The 14,446-nt window shown below is 43.1% G+C and overlaps 1 protein-coding gene across 1 annotated transcript in view; it reads left to right on the top strand.

Annotated features, from left to right (window-relative positions):
* The first annotated feature begins 1,023 nt into the window (after positions 1-1,023).
* The window catches only part of ELOVL7 (ELOVL fatty acid elongase 7), a 31,898-nt gene continuing 18,475 nt past the window's right edge, over positions 1,024-14,446 (top strand). The window contains exon 1 of the mRNA XM_058828047.1: positions 1,024-1,084. The gene's annotated coding sequence lies outside the window, so the exon portion shown is untranslated. The remainder of the gene's footprint in view (positions 1,085-14,446) is intronic.

A 14,446-nucleotide genomic window follows, 5' to 3' on the forward strand; every position in this document is an offset into this window, starting at 1 on the left:
TGGGCAAGTACACCTTTCACTAGACCAGGCTGTTCAGAAGCCCTCTCCAGTCTGGCCTTGAACACAGCCAGGGATGGGACATCCACAGCTTCTCTGGGCAACCTGTGCCAGTGTCGCATCACCCTCACAATGTTGAACTTATTCCTAATATCCGATCTTAACCTATCTTCTTTCAGTTTAAAGCCATTCTCCCTTATCATATCACTTCATGCCCTTGTTAAAAGTCCCTCCCCATCTTTCCTATAGCCCCCTTTAGACTCTTAAAAGGTACTATAAGACCTCCCTGAAGACTTCCCTTCAGGCTGAACAGCCCCAGCTCCCTCTGCTTTTGCTTACAGGGGAGATGCCTCAACCCTCTGATCGCCCTTGAGGTCTTCTCTGGACCCGCTCACCAAGGTTCCTAACCCTTAACCCCGACCTCCGGCCGAGAGAGACTTGCGGGGCGCTGACGGGGGCGGAGCGGGGCAATGCGGGGCGGTGCGGGGCGGTGCCGGGGCCGTGCGGGGCGGTGCCGGAGCGGTGCCGGGGCTGTGCGGGGCGGTGCCGGAGCGGTGCCGGGGCTGTGCGGGGCGGTGCCGGAGCGGTGCCGGGGCCGTGCAGGGCGGTGCCGGGGCTGTGCGGGGCGGTGCCGGAGCGGTGCCGGGGCTGTGCGGGGCGGTGCCGGGGCTGTGCGGGGCGGTGCCGGGGCCGTGCGGGGCGGTGCCGGGGCTGTGCGGGGCGGTGCCGGGGCCGTGCGGGGCGGTGCCGGGGCCGTGCGGGGCGGTGCCGGAGCGGTGCCGGGGCGGGCGGTCCGCCCCCTGCCGCCCCCTCCGCGCCCTCCCGCCGGCCGTGCCGTGCCGTGCCGTGCTGTGCTGTGCTGTGCTGTGCTGTGCTGTGCTGTGCTGTTTCGTGCTGTGCCGTGCTGTGCCGTGCTGTGCTGTTTCGTGCTGTGCCGTGCCGTGCCGCCGCGCAGTTGCCGCCCGGCGGTGCGGGGACAGGTGGGGCGCGCTGCTGCCACGTGAGTGGATCCGGCGGGAGCGAGAAACCGGAGCGCGGGGCAGCGCGGTGATCTCGGGAAGAGGAGCCGACAGCGTTCTTCCGCAGGGTCTGTCCCGCGCTGGGGCGTGCAGGGCTGGGCGGGACGGGTCTCGGGTTGCCTCCTGCCCACCTTCCTTTCAAACTCCCTGGTTACTCCCGCGTACTCCTCTCTTCCGCAAACCCCTGGCTGTGCTGCGCTGAGATTTTTTCCTCCCCGCCTTCGTCCTCCGGCTGCACCTGCATCCCTTGTCCCTCTTCCTGTCTGCACCCTCCTGTGCCATACTTCTAGACTCGGGCAGTGCCCTGTGGTGCTTTCTCCTCCAACGCCGCTGAGTGTACTTCACCCCGCAGTGCCTGGCCTGCAAGCTTTCTGTCTGTGCCCCTAAACCCTTTGACTGTGTCTGGCACTAAGCAGTACTTGTTCCTCCACACCCTCTGGCTGTGCCCCACACCTCCCAGTGCCTGTCTCTCAAGGTCCTCTGGCTATGCCTCACATGAACAGAGCTCACCTTCCTGACATGAAGAACAAGTTACATCGTGGAATGTGCAGGGCCCCACTGCATCAGGGACCTTATTGTTGAAAAACGCTTTTTTCTTCTTACACCTTTTGCTCCCAAATAGTGATTCCAGCCATCAAGAAACTGAGGTTTCTTTCTCTTCAAGGGTGAAGGTTGGAGACAGTCAGGGAAGAGGTGTGGCCCATATGCTTAAGATGGTGATATTAAAATGTAGGGCTGGAGGGGTGATGTCTAGCCAGGGGTTGTCTGGCAAGCTGGAATGGTGGCTGTCTGGCTTGCTGCCTTCCTCCTCTTTGGAGATGGGTCAGCTTTGCTGCCATGTGGGGCAGGTCCATCCTTAAGGACTGGCCGCATTGGCAGTGAGGCCAAGAGCCAAGGAGACATGTCAGTGCCAGCTCTGTCAGTGGGGGTTGATGAGGCTACCTTGGAGCAGCCTCTTAGACTTGTCCTTTGCGACTGTAGATGTCATGGATATTGTTATAAATTTGTTAGTTCGTGGATACTTAATTTGTAAATATGTTTTGAACTGAAATTTTGGTTGGGTCTTGGGTGTTGTCACCAAGACAGAATAGCATGATGCTTGAAAAGTCATAGTGAGGCTGCAAACCAGCTCTTACTGATTTTTTTTTTTCCCTGCTTGCATAGGAAGTCAAGGTATGTTAATTAAAGCTGTTCAGACAAACCAGAAAACTTACAGTCATGTATGGATACTCTCTTCCTTACTTCATTGTAATTCAGTTCTTCCCAGACCTGTGTGTAGGTCTGTACTGAACACTACCATGTGGGAGAAGTTTCAACAAGTTTTTCTGGTTGTTGGGAGCAGCCTGGGAACAGCATGCTGCCTGATTTATTCTGCTGCTCAACACTTGGGGTGCTGCCTGGGATGCACTCAGGCTGCCTTGGGGCTGCCTCAAGTTGAGGTAGGATCACAGTGTATTGACATGGCATTAGGCAGTGTCGACATATCCTGAGAACACTTCCACGAGGATTGGGAGCACTTGTACTCACATGTGAGCCTGAAGAAAATGTACAAAGACATAGGATATGAAAACCTAGAGAAACATAGGCTTAAAGTGAGGCTCTGGAAGAGGTTTCTCAGAGAAGCTGTGGATGCTCCATCCCAGAGGCTGGATGAAGCTCTAAACAACCTGGTCTAGTGAAAGGTGTCCCTGACTATGGCAGGAGTTTGGAACAAGGTGATCTTTCCAACCCAAGCCATTCTATGATTCTTTGAAATTCTTCCTAGGCAGCAGCTCTGTTGAAAATATGGAGAGTAATGTGTATAACATGTGATCTTTCTATTAAGTATTTATAGTAGAGCAAGGCAGGTTCTGGTACAGGAAGCAATATTCATGGTATGTGTTGGGAAAGATGCCACAGCATTAGTCAAGTAACACAAGCTAAATAGGATTTAACTCGGTATGAAGCTCACCAAATACCATGAAATACCTATCAACTAATTGTGTATCAGTAAAAGAACTAACCGGAGACATTTCTGTATTCTGACATGACTTGATGGCTTTTGCCAAGTGTGTACCCCTTGCCTCCCTGTGCCCTTCCTGGCTTTGTTTCTCTCTGCTGCAATAAAGTGGAAATATTTTTTTTTCTCACTACTGTGGACTTCTGCTCTTCCTCTTGAAGCTTCTTCTGCCCAGTGTGTCTGGGTTAGTGCTTGTCTTATCTCTTCCTCTGGCCTGCCCATATCTGGTTGCCTAACATACAGATTCCTGGAGGTGTGGGCAGATGCAGAGTGAGGCAGAGGCACAAGCAGTGCATGGGATGGGCATGGGAGGCATGTGTGGGGTGACGGAAGTGGGAGGATGTCACCTCTGTGCCATGTTCAAGGGCAGGAGGTGGAGGGGAGCCAGGATCCCTTTCTGGATCTTCATTAGCTGCTTGTGAAATTATGTTTGTTGTATTCCGGTCTTAACTTGGCAGACTTCATGGGGCATCTCTCCCTGCCAGATGACTGCCTCAGCATGGCTGTCAGAGGCTGCTGTCCCATAATTTTCCTGGTGAAGGCTGGTGTGAGCTCCCTCATCTGCCCCAGCTAAAATAAGACCGTTTAGCTATCAGTTATAGGTTTAGACCAACTGTGTTGTTTTGTCTGGAGTGGATCAAGGACAGCTTGTAAAATATGGATAGTGGAGCTATAGTATACAGGCAAATATGAATAGATGGGATGTTGACATCTTCAGTGGCACAGCAGATTTTATACAAATAATGTTGTAGCCCAACACTCATATTCACTTCAGGCTAATGGATGTCTGAAACTTTAAGCTGCTTCTCAAAGCCTGGGTATCTGGAAAAGAAGAAATACTTGTTTCCCTCACTATTCCTCTGCCCCTCACCACAGCTCAGGGTGCTTGCCCAGGAACCTCACCTGGTACCAGGGCTCAGTGCTGCATGTAAAGGGCAAATGCAGCCTAAATGGTGGAAATGAAACCTTTTACTCCTCAAAAATATGAGATGATTAGAACAAAAGAATTAACAAAACAAGTAGTTGGTTTTGTAAACCTGATTGTACTTTTTTTAAACAATTCCTTTTAAAGGGTACCTCTAAAGAGGTCTAGAGGGTCATGCAGTAATTTTAGTGTCTGTTGTCACATTTCCAATTTGCCAAAGTTTGGCAAAGTTGCCAGTGACGTAGCAGTTAAGAACTTGTTCCTATGTGTATGACATTCAGTTGGAATCCAAAAAGTAAAAAGTTAAGTACATGAGCTTACACTTATAACTCAGGTGTCTCTTATCTTTACTTGTCTTTTGTTTCAGTGTTTTATGCTGACCATTGACGTGGAAATATTGAATAGTTGGTTGTTTTTGATTTTTTGGTCAGTTTGTTTTTCCTATTTTTGCTGAATTCACAAAGTAAAATGCTTTCAATATGACTGTCAATAATCTTCTTCTTCTTCTGCATGAGTTTTGTTATTTTTGTTCTGTCTGCTTATGATGTCTACACACAGCAATTTATCACTGAAGTTGTTGACTAGAAAACACCTGTAAGTGGTTCGTGACTGGAGTAATGTGAGATGAATACACAGCTTAGGGAACCACAGATTTAAGTGTCTTTAAGTGTTATCTTGGCTCTTGGTGGGAGTCTGAGGAATTTAATTTCAAAATCCTGAGGTAGCACACAAATCTTTTAAAAACTATTTGTAAAGCCTATCCGGCCCAAAGCAAACTCTGGCTTCCACCTGCAGAGAGGCACAGATGTCACAAGAGGACAAATACAGGAAACTCTTTGAATCATCTTATTTGCTAGGAGCAATGGTACTCAGATTGCCCCTTTTAACTGTGCCAGGGTAAAAGCAGCAAACATCAACCCTTATCTCTAATCCCCTTGTGACACATAGGCTGATGTTGCAGTTTCACCAACATTTCTATTATTCCACATGCTTTTCTTTGCATGTGCTTATTGAGTCACTTTTCTTTTGTGCTGGAGTATTTCTTGGTGAAAGCTGGTACGAAGAATCACTGAGGAAACAGTCTTTTTCTGTGAGGCTTGCTCTCCTGCACTGGGTCTGTTTCCCAATCTATTTTATTATGCAGCCAGAAAAATGGTTGTTCCAGCAGAAGTCAAGGGTGACATAGGAGCAGGTATGAGTAATGGAGAGAGAGGTTGATTAAAATTACATTGCTACTATTAAAAGTGCTCTTATAATTGCAAACTTACCTTGTAAACAGCCAGACTTGCTCTGCTTGAGCAGGCTGTGCTCAAGAGAAACTGCTTGTAGCAGCTTTGTGAATTCCTACATGCTACCTGCTTGTGTTTAATTGTATTGTGAATTCTTTTTAGTTTGGATTATGTTTTATATTGATATGGGCCTTGCATATTGGGCTCTGTGCCTGGAGCCTCTATTCAAAGACTTTTTTTTTTAAAGCAATGCCTCACTGAATGCATGTGAATGTGAGTGTAACTTTGTCTAGTGCACTGCAAAACCCCGTGCAAAGATATAAGATGTACTGTTCAAAAAGCTGCTAAGTTTCAACAGGCATCTCATGGGCTGGAATTCAAGAGAATGCTCCTATCCCATGATGGCATTCAGGGTTTATGGCTATGACTGAGATAAAAATATAGCTTACTCTATTCCTTTTATTCTTTGTTTTCTAACAAAAGAAGGGACGACTCTTGCTGGAGTCTGACTCACAAAGATCAGTTTGTTGATATGGAAATAATTTGCATTGTATCATCAGTCCTGAAATGACTTAAAGCAAAGTCACAAAAACCTGATTCAGTGGTTCTCTGTATGCTTTTAGATGATGGGAATGGCTCACATTGGTACTGTGTTCTTCCTTTCAGAAAGTTAGTTGAGATGGCACACAGATTTTTTTTTGGTTTTATTTTCACCTGATCTGTTAGGAAGTGAAATGCAAAATTTTTTCTATTGTTTTTCATGAAAAGATAGTGGCTGAAGCCTTAAGATTAGCAGGGTTGTTGGTCAGATGTGCTCATTTATTCAGTTAAGTGAATATTGCAGTATTTGTTTACTGTGTGGCATTATGAATAGATGGGGATTGGCATGTGGAAATGTCGGTGGTCAGTTTGGAGAAGTAGTAGCTGGCAATGTTTCCTTTTGTACAGGTGAAAATTATTTGGATTCAGGTATATTGCAAGAGAATAGTATGTTTTACAGTACTTGCATTCTTAACATCCACAACAATCCCTTTTGTGCTTGTTTATTTGAAAAAATCTGGATTAAATTTCTTCTTTATAATTTGTAGTCAGAGTTCTAGCTTGTTTTTTCAGTGCTGAATAAAAAAATTCACTTTTTAGTCTTTAACTGTACAGAAGGGATGTGACAAGCTGCTATTATTATTACTTTGGAAGTGCCCTGTCTCCCTTTGTCTTTTGTGAATGAGAATTGTAGGATGTACAGTTGCCCAAAGCCAAGAGGATAATGAAGTAAACTCAAATGTTCACTGTCACCTTTGAAATGAAATCTTTCATAAAATTATTTGTAAGGTGCACTTCTCAAAAGCCTTGTTACAATCACTTTCATTATTTCTGCAGTGCTGACAACATAGTTTCTGTAGCACCTGTTGTTCTGTAACAAGTCAGGTTGTTAAGGAGTTTGCTTAAGTTTGTTTTGACAAGAAAAAGGAAAAAACTATAGGACAAGGCTGTAAATAGCCTCATGCCATAGCTCTGATGTTCAGGAAGTTCACTCAGTTAACTTTTAACTAGGAACATGCCAGATTTTAGAAAGAGAGGAAGGAATGTAAAATGCAGGTGCCATTAGAATACTCTGTGCTTCTCTCCAACTAGTCCTTAGATTCTGCTTGAAATCATATGGGGTGAAATATTCTTCACCTGAGTTTCAGATTGTCCTGAAATTGCTTTTCATAAACTGAAGTGATCCACTTGCTCAGTTAGGGAAGCTTGTTGCTGAAAGCTTGAAAACAACTTTCTGAGTTGTTTTCTCCACAATTCAGAAAGTTGTGGAGAAATTACTCCTGAACATGGACTGGACTGTGCTGGGTTCTGGTTTGCTCTGGAATTTTTCCCAGTTTTGAAATGAGGTTGCTACTTTATTTTAAAACTGAGCATCTCATATACCACATTTGAACTACATTTAAAAGTATGGAATGGAAAATTGCCTCTGGAGGTGTGGAAATTATGCAGTCTGGTGTTCCTGTTTTTATCCTGTAGAGACTTCATGCATATTGTTGTAAAGTGTGATATTTCACCAGCTGCTTTCATCCAAGGTGCTGAAGCATCAGACAACACTTGATTGAATCTAGAAAGACTTCTGTGATAAATGAGGGAGTCACTTTTACAGACCGTGAAATTATATGACCTTGGTTCATTCTTTGAGGTGACTGTAGTGGGAAGAGATCCAGTCTCCCTTTCCAGTCATTGGGATGGCATCACACTTTTTGGATATGGTCAGCTGAATGAACCTGCACCTGAGTAAGACAAGGAGTGTGTGTGAAAGCAAATGGTTTGGTTTAAATGTGAGCAATAGAGTCACATTGAAGTGAAGAGTAGAAGCAAACCACATTTGCTTTCATAATGTTGCTTCAGGTTCAGAAAAGGGAGTGTGGCCTGCTAGTTTTGTGTTTTAACTGGAATATTGAACCAGCACACGACACTTTGGTTTTGCTTACAGCTTTGATGAGTTAATTGGTAGAAGACAAGCCCCTTTTTCTTTGGGGACTGATAACTCCATTTAGAGAGTGAACCAAACCCACTGACCTCTTCTGCAAGGCATTGAAACCTGTATGCCAAAAATACTAAGGCTTTTTTGGAATAACTTAAATGCATAGCTATATGTAAGTCTAATTTTCTTTTGTATTGGAGACAGTCCAGTTTTCTTCTGTTTTACTGCTGTGGCATGCTGAGTAGACTGTTAGACACTTGTCTGTTTCTAGTATACTGGTGTTTTAAAGGAACATTAGTATTAGGCTGAGTACTCTGCTGCTTGCCAAGCTTCTTTATTGGAAGTATTATTGTCTCCTGTGTTATTCTGATGTTGCACATCTATTGCCTAATGCACTTTGTGGATGGTATCTCTTTTTTTTAATTTTGTTTTTTTTTTTAAAGCTATTTATATTTGGCAATCTTTCAGGATCGAAAAGAGGAAAAAAAAGTGCAGTTGCCTTGGCCAGACATAGCTGGTTCATCTCTATATGCTGTCTGGATGAACTGTTATATTTTAAAATGCAGAGATGTCCTGTGTGGTCTCCAAATGCTTGGAAAGATGGTCAAAAGTACATTTTGTACTTTTGTGTACTATTGTGGTAGTGGAAAATATTGATAGAGGATGAAAAATCCTTGTGACATACCTGTGATTAAACTTGTGCATGATGTGTCGTTTGATTCTGCTTCTCTGTGAAGTTCTAGTGTTCTAGGCTGATTTTAAAAAACTCTGCTGTTTCAAACTCATGCTGCATAGTGCTGCTTTTTGTGCTGTTCTTGAGCTTCCAGAAAGTGCAAAATAATGAAGGCTTTTAGAAATCCCTATTAGCAAAGGAACTAAGGTCTAGATAACTAGATATGGAGCAGGAATATGCCTTTACAGCTGTGTATTTTCATTAATGTATCTTTGCCCATAATATCAACCTCTGTTTTACATTTTGTTCTGCAGACTCCTGCATATTGGTTTCTTGAAATTTGAACAAAAAAATGATATATTTTTAAAGTTGGATTTCTGTAACAAGAACTGGTTTTAAAAAATCTTGTTAGATACTTTTGCTGATCAAGCCAGTTAATGTTCTTAGGTGGTGGGTAGTTTTGCTTTCCTGCAAGCTGTTGTGGTTAGGCTGTCTTCTGTATACTGTTCATGCAACATTGTGTTGCCCGCTCAACATTTTCCTTTAGTCTCCATAGGCCTTTGACTGATGTTTCCTCACTGTAATACTTATAGGCAACCATGAATTTTCCTTCCTTCTGTTTGTTGAGTTCTGACCTTCAAGTCTGTCACAAGAGCCATTTGAAAGTTCGTCACTTCCATAGTCCTTAGAAGGGTATCTGCATAGTAAGTGGAAAAGAGTATTTTTGGAACTGCCACTAGCACTGCGTGAAAGCAAAGGTGCTCCCATTCTTGTGTTCACCCTATGTGCCCAAGCTGTCAAACTGGATCTGCCTCCAATGGGTGAGTCATCTCAAAAGGAAAAGGTACTGGGGAAAGTTATCAGGCAAGTAGTGTAAGCAACATACAGGATGGCTTGAGTGGTACCCAAAAGCTTACTCAAATTTTGAGCAGAATCAAATGGGAGTTTATAATGTACTAAATTCCATGCATTCATATCTGGATTCAACATATAAGCACAATGTAAGCGGCTTTGACTTCAGGATGAGCCTGTTGGGTCATTTCCTCCAGTTATCCCTAAATTTAAGATGCCTCTTTGATGTTAATTTCCATATTTCCATTCTCAACCTATTTGGGATTCCTCAACTGAATATGGAGTATAATAGAAAACATCTGACCTTTCAATTTCTGAAACTGTATTTCACTTTTTCCCTTCTGCAGTAACTTTGATCAGGTGCAAGCTAATAACTTTTTTTTTTTTTTTTTTTTTTTTTTTTTTTTTAAGTGGAGATGATCTTTGGGATGCAGAAATAAAAAATGGAGTGCCAGGAGAAATTTGCTTTGCTGCTGTATTTAGTTGTGCTGACTGAGAGGCCTGAGTCTCCAAACAATGGTATAATGTGCCTTCGTGGGTTGCCTGATGCTAATACTCATGAGTGTGTTTCATAGTGATTAACCAAACCTTTCATCATGCTGAAGAATGTTAACTTAAACAACAACAACTTAAGTTCTGTATACCTCCCTGCATATCCCTCAGTGATTTGAAACTTCCAGCTGCAGCTGTATAAATTGCTAGCTCTGGACTGGAAAGATTTAGGATGTGGCAGTGCAGTTGCTTCCTGGAGCGTTCAAAAAAGTACATGTGCCAAGACTGAACTTGGGAGCAGCAGCTTTTTTAACGATCCTGTCATCATGCTTTCTTGGGTATGAGTGTTCTGTGACTTTAGTTTAAAAAGTACTTAGCATGTTTCTTTTAAAGTGGCTTTTGTCACCCTAAAGTTCTGCCATCACCTGTCACATGGTGCTGCTGCTGCTGCCCGTGTCACACTTCTCAAAGTTCACGTTGCGCTCTGCAGGTCACTGCCAAAGGTGCCAGCACAGCTGGTTCCTGCTCTCTTGGAAGAGCCTCCCAGGGAGGGTGCAGTTGCTGATGTTTACAGTGCTCAGCAGCATGTCCACTATGCTGCATGGTAGCTTAAAAAGAGGGGGAGGGGAGGGAGGGTGTCAGTTCTAGGTCAGCTGCCTTTAAAATTTATGCCTGCCTACTGCAATGCAAGCAAAACAGGAGCAGAAGGAATGCATTATTTTGCTGCCTAGGATATGGGCCCAGGACCCAGAGGGTGGGTAGATTGAGCAAGTGCAAGGCAGTGGGAAACAATGGTAAAGCAAATTAGCTCATGTCAGCATGGGAGAGTGGTGTGGGAGCAGTTGAACCACTGTAAATTGCTGTTAGAGGGTGAACAAAATAGTATGTTGCAACTCTGCACGGGTGTTATCAGTGTTACTACTTACTAATATCCTGAACCCAGCAAGGTTAGAGCTGGTGCAATAAAAATTCCATAAAATGGCATTGATTTTGCAATGTTGTTTTGCCATGGCAACTACAGTGACAAGAGCTGAGTGTATGCTATACGCAAGATGTAACTGTGGAAAAACACCTCCTCCTTTAATAATTATGAGTATTTTTCACTTCAGTTGCTTACCTATTTCTTAAGGTGAATATTGTGTTCTTAAGGTAATTATTTACATTTTTTTCCCCATCTCCTCTTCCTATAAAACTCCTTCCTGATGTATTTTTGTGTTGCAAAGACAGCCCCACGTACCTGTCTTTGTCTATCACAGGTGAAAATTATGGTCTCTTTTTTTTTTCCTAGTGCTGAATAGCAACACTGCCATTGATTACTTGGTTATGACATGTCTTTGGAAATAAGAAGGCTTGTCTGCTTTTTTTCCATTGGCATTGGCTAGGTTAGCAAGTCCTATGCTATGCAACAAGTCCTGTTCCCTTTCATTTTAAGGGTCTTCTGTGGAAGCTGAAGTCTAGCTCTGCTTTTCTGTTTCTGTTTAGCTTCCATGGAATCACCCCCACTGTGACTATTTAATGACAATTTCTGTTTTGTTCTACTGAGAGGTGGGTAAACACAAACCAAGACCTTGGTAGCAAACTGCTTCTATTGTGATTAATTCAATGTATGAGAGCCTTTTTTCAGTTAACACATATGCACTAACTCTTAACTGTAAATTAGGATAGACGATGTGGTGGAGCTAAGTCAGTGACTCAGCTTGCTGCTAAAGGAAGGGGACAGCCTCAGACACTAGATGTTTTTGATCTGTTTCATTCAAAGTATTTAGCTGGCACTTGCACTCCCTCTCTTTAGAGCTTACCTATAAACTGAATATTAAAAATATGCTTCCTAGGCAGCTTAAAAACCCAGTATGTGTTATCTTTTGCAGTGCAGGTAAATAGCAGTCCATACCCCTCTAGTTCAGTACAGAGCTCTGTATTCTGTTTTGCTTGGTTACTAAAGATGTGTATACACTTTAGAAACAGTACAGCTGTAAATAATTTGTACATATCCTTATCAGAGCTGTGCCTGCCATAGCTGTTGGTAGAGGTAAAACAAACAGAATGGGTAAAAGCTCTGTGTGTTACGAAGATGTTGCCTTTTAGATGAAGGAGCAGGGAGCACAGGGGGTATGAGTTAGCATGATTGTGCAGCACAGCTGAAAATACTAGATTGTGTTACTGCTTTCTAGCCCTGGGTTCCTGTTTTGTGAAAGTCTGCTTAAAGTGACCTAAAGCTTTGTTGATCTGGTCTTTAAAGAAAATCTGAAATGCTGCTTTCCTAGCTGCACAATAAGGCGAGGAAAAAAAGTAGAGTCTAAATCCTTTGGGGAAGGAGGATATTAACCTGGGCCGGATATGGCGTAGTTACTAAATCAATGCATTACCAAGGGCCTTTGATAAGGGTAATGATATACCACTATCTAATGAAAGTGAGGTTGCATTAGCCTTATTTTGACTTCTAAGTGAAAGTTGTCGTGCTGTGTGTGCACCACAGGAGTCACTGTGTACGCAGGTCTAGGTGACACTGTGAGCTAGTGTCACTGAGCTGGGATCAAACTCAAGAGCCAAGTGTGAGTTGTGCACTGGGGCACCAAGGAAAAGAGCTGCTGTTCTAAGCAGCTGTTCTAAGTGTGAAGAGCCACTCACTGCAGCAGAGTAGGTAGGTAGGAGACTAGTTGGCTGATGGGTGGCTGACATTTAAATGTTCAATAAAGAGCTTTTGTTAAAGGCAGGGGAGCACTGAAAACAAGTTAAAATCTTAGGAACTTTTCCCCTGCTAATGTTTTTAGTTTTCTTTAAAACATTGGAAGTGTGGGGAGAGAAAATTGGTGAAGATACACCGATGTCCGTGGTGCTCAATTCCCAAGTGAGACTGAGAACTTTGACAGGGATGTGCCCAGGTTCTTATACTTGATTTATACTGATAACTGGATTCAGACTTGTAAAGAAACTTCCTTCCAGGCTATGGTTGCAAGAACTATTTAGACTTGATAAGTCTTTCTATGTGATGCAGATTAGTCCTAGCACATGCATTCCTGCAACCTCCGGTGATATATTTAAGATATTTAAGATACTGGTGATGACAGGTCTTTTCCTGCCTTACTATAGCACAGTGTAATTTTTGTGACTTCATATCTCATCTTGCAGAGTGTCTCTGGTGGACAAAGTGATGACTTTTTGAGGTGGAGTATTCCTGACTAGGGATCTAGGACAGGATTGTCTATGAGTAGGTGGGACTGGATGAACAATGTGGCCTCCCTACATGACTTCATTATCAGTTTAAAGGGATCCATGACAGGGCTGTTATTCCCGCTTTTCTCCCTTCCTGTGGCATTTTCAGTTTGTGAGTTTTAATGTTTTCTTTGCACAAGCCAGTTCAGCCTTTCAAGTCTGAGTTAACTGAGAAAAAAAAAAAAATTATTTTCTTTCTCAAAGCCTAAGCTTTCATTTGGATTGGTGAACTGCTGTGGCTTATTCTGCAGCTGCCTGGAGCAGACCCACTGGCAGTGATGCTGTGGCACTGGACCGCACAGGGAGCCTTCCTCATTCAGACACTGGTGATTTGTTCAGTGTATGTGATCCAGGAGAGTGCCTATGTAATTCTGCCTGGGAGTTGAGTACAAAGCAGGGCTGTACTCTTGAAACTGTTCTCATAAGAAGGGGATTTTCCATGCCTGTTGTTACTGTTCAACTTTGCTGTGAAGTCTTCGGTATCTGTTCTTTCAACAATTTATAAAGAGGTGTGGAAGCAAATACAAACTGGTCTTTATTTTGCACAGCAGCAAGAGTGGGAAATCCATTATTCAGGCAGAAAACCACTGTGAAGTGGTTTTCACATTTTCACTAGTTCTGCTGCTTAGAGTACTTTAGTCACATAGGTGAAAAACAGATTTAATGCCAGTTTAAAAAGCAAAGGATTAAATAAAGAAGTACTATGTTAAAAATTCAGTAAAGGCAACTACACAAGGTAAGCATTAGATATCTTATTGAATAGTTCCAGTGAGGAATTTTATAAGTAGATGTTCTAATAAAGTTGCCAAGCCTCATTAATCTGTTTCTAAGATGTCCACTGTCGTCTAGCAGGGGCAGTGTTTATAAGCAATATTATCAAAAAGGAAAAAGTAATCTAATTTTAAGTAGGATGTAGCAAACTTGCATGTGAGATGAATCTCTCAAAACCTGGGCTGGATGGTTGAGAGAAGGCATAAAAATGGAAAAGGTGACCAACTTCTCTCAGCAAAATCCATAACAACAGGTGACACCCAGCTAAAGTTTAAAACTTTGTTGCAGAATATGGGTGAGTAATCTGTGTAATATAATAGGCAGTTTGTAGATGCTTGCCATGTGACATAAGGGAGTAATGTAGTTAAAATAACTGCAATTATGTAACACACAGCCTTGGGAAATAGGAAGGGCAGAGCTGGTATTTCCCAGGTAAATCTTAAGATACCATCTGTGAAACGTCCTAATTTAATTACCTTCTGAACTTCAAGAGCAGAATTAACAACAGTATACAAAGTGATTCTGAAACATGAAAGTTTCATAATTGTGCCTGAATATGTAAGCCAGTATTACTGCCATTTCTTAAGCTATTATTTTGAAATCAGACCTGCATGGGTCAATGCTTTCTGTAGGCTCTCCCCCTCTTCCTGTGGGGTCTGCAGAGTGGACGATCCTCCAGTCATCACCGTCTTACCGGGCTAGGTGTGATACCAGAAACTTTGCTTTTGGGACCAATCCTGGGTGGAAATTTGATCACTGAATTCTGCACTAGGTTGTCATAATCTCCAGACATTTTCTAAAGGATCACT

Source organism: Poecile atricapillus, chromosome Z (assembly GCF_030490865.1).
Source record: "Poecile atricapillus isolate bPoeAtr1 chromosome Z, bPoeAtr1.hap1, whole genome shotgun sequence".
Taxonomy (NCBI): Eukaryota; Metazoa; Chordata; class Aves; order Passeriformes; family Paridae; genus Poecile; species Poecile atricapillus.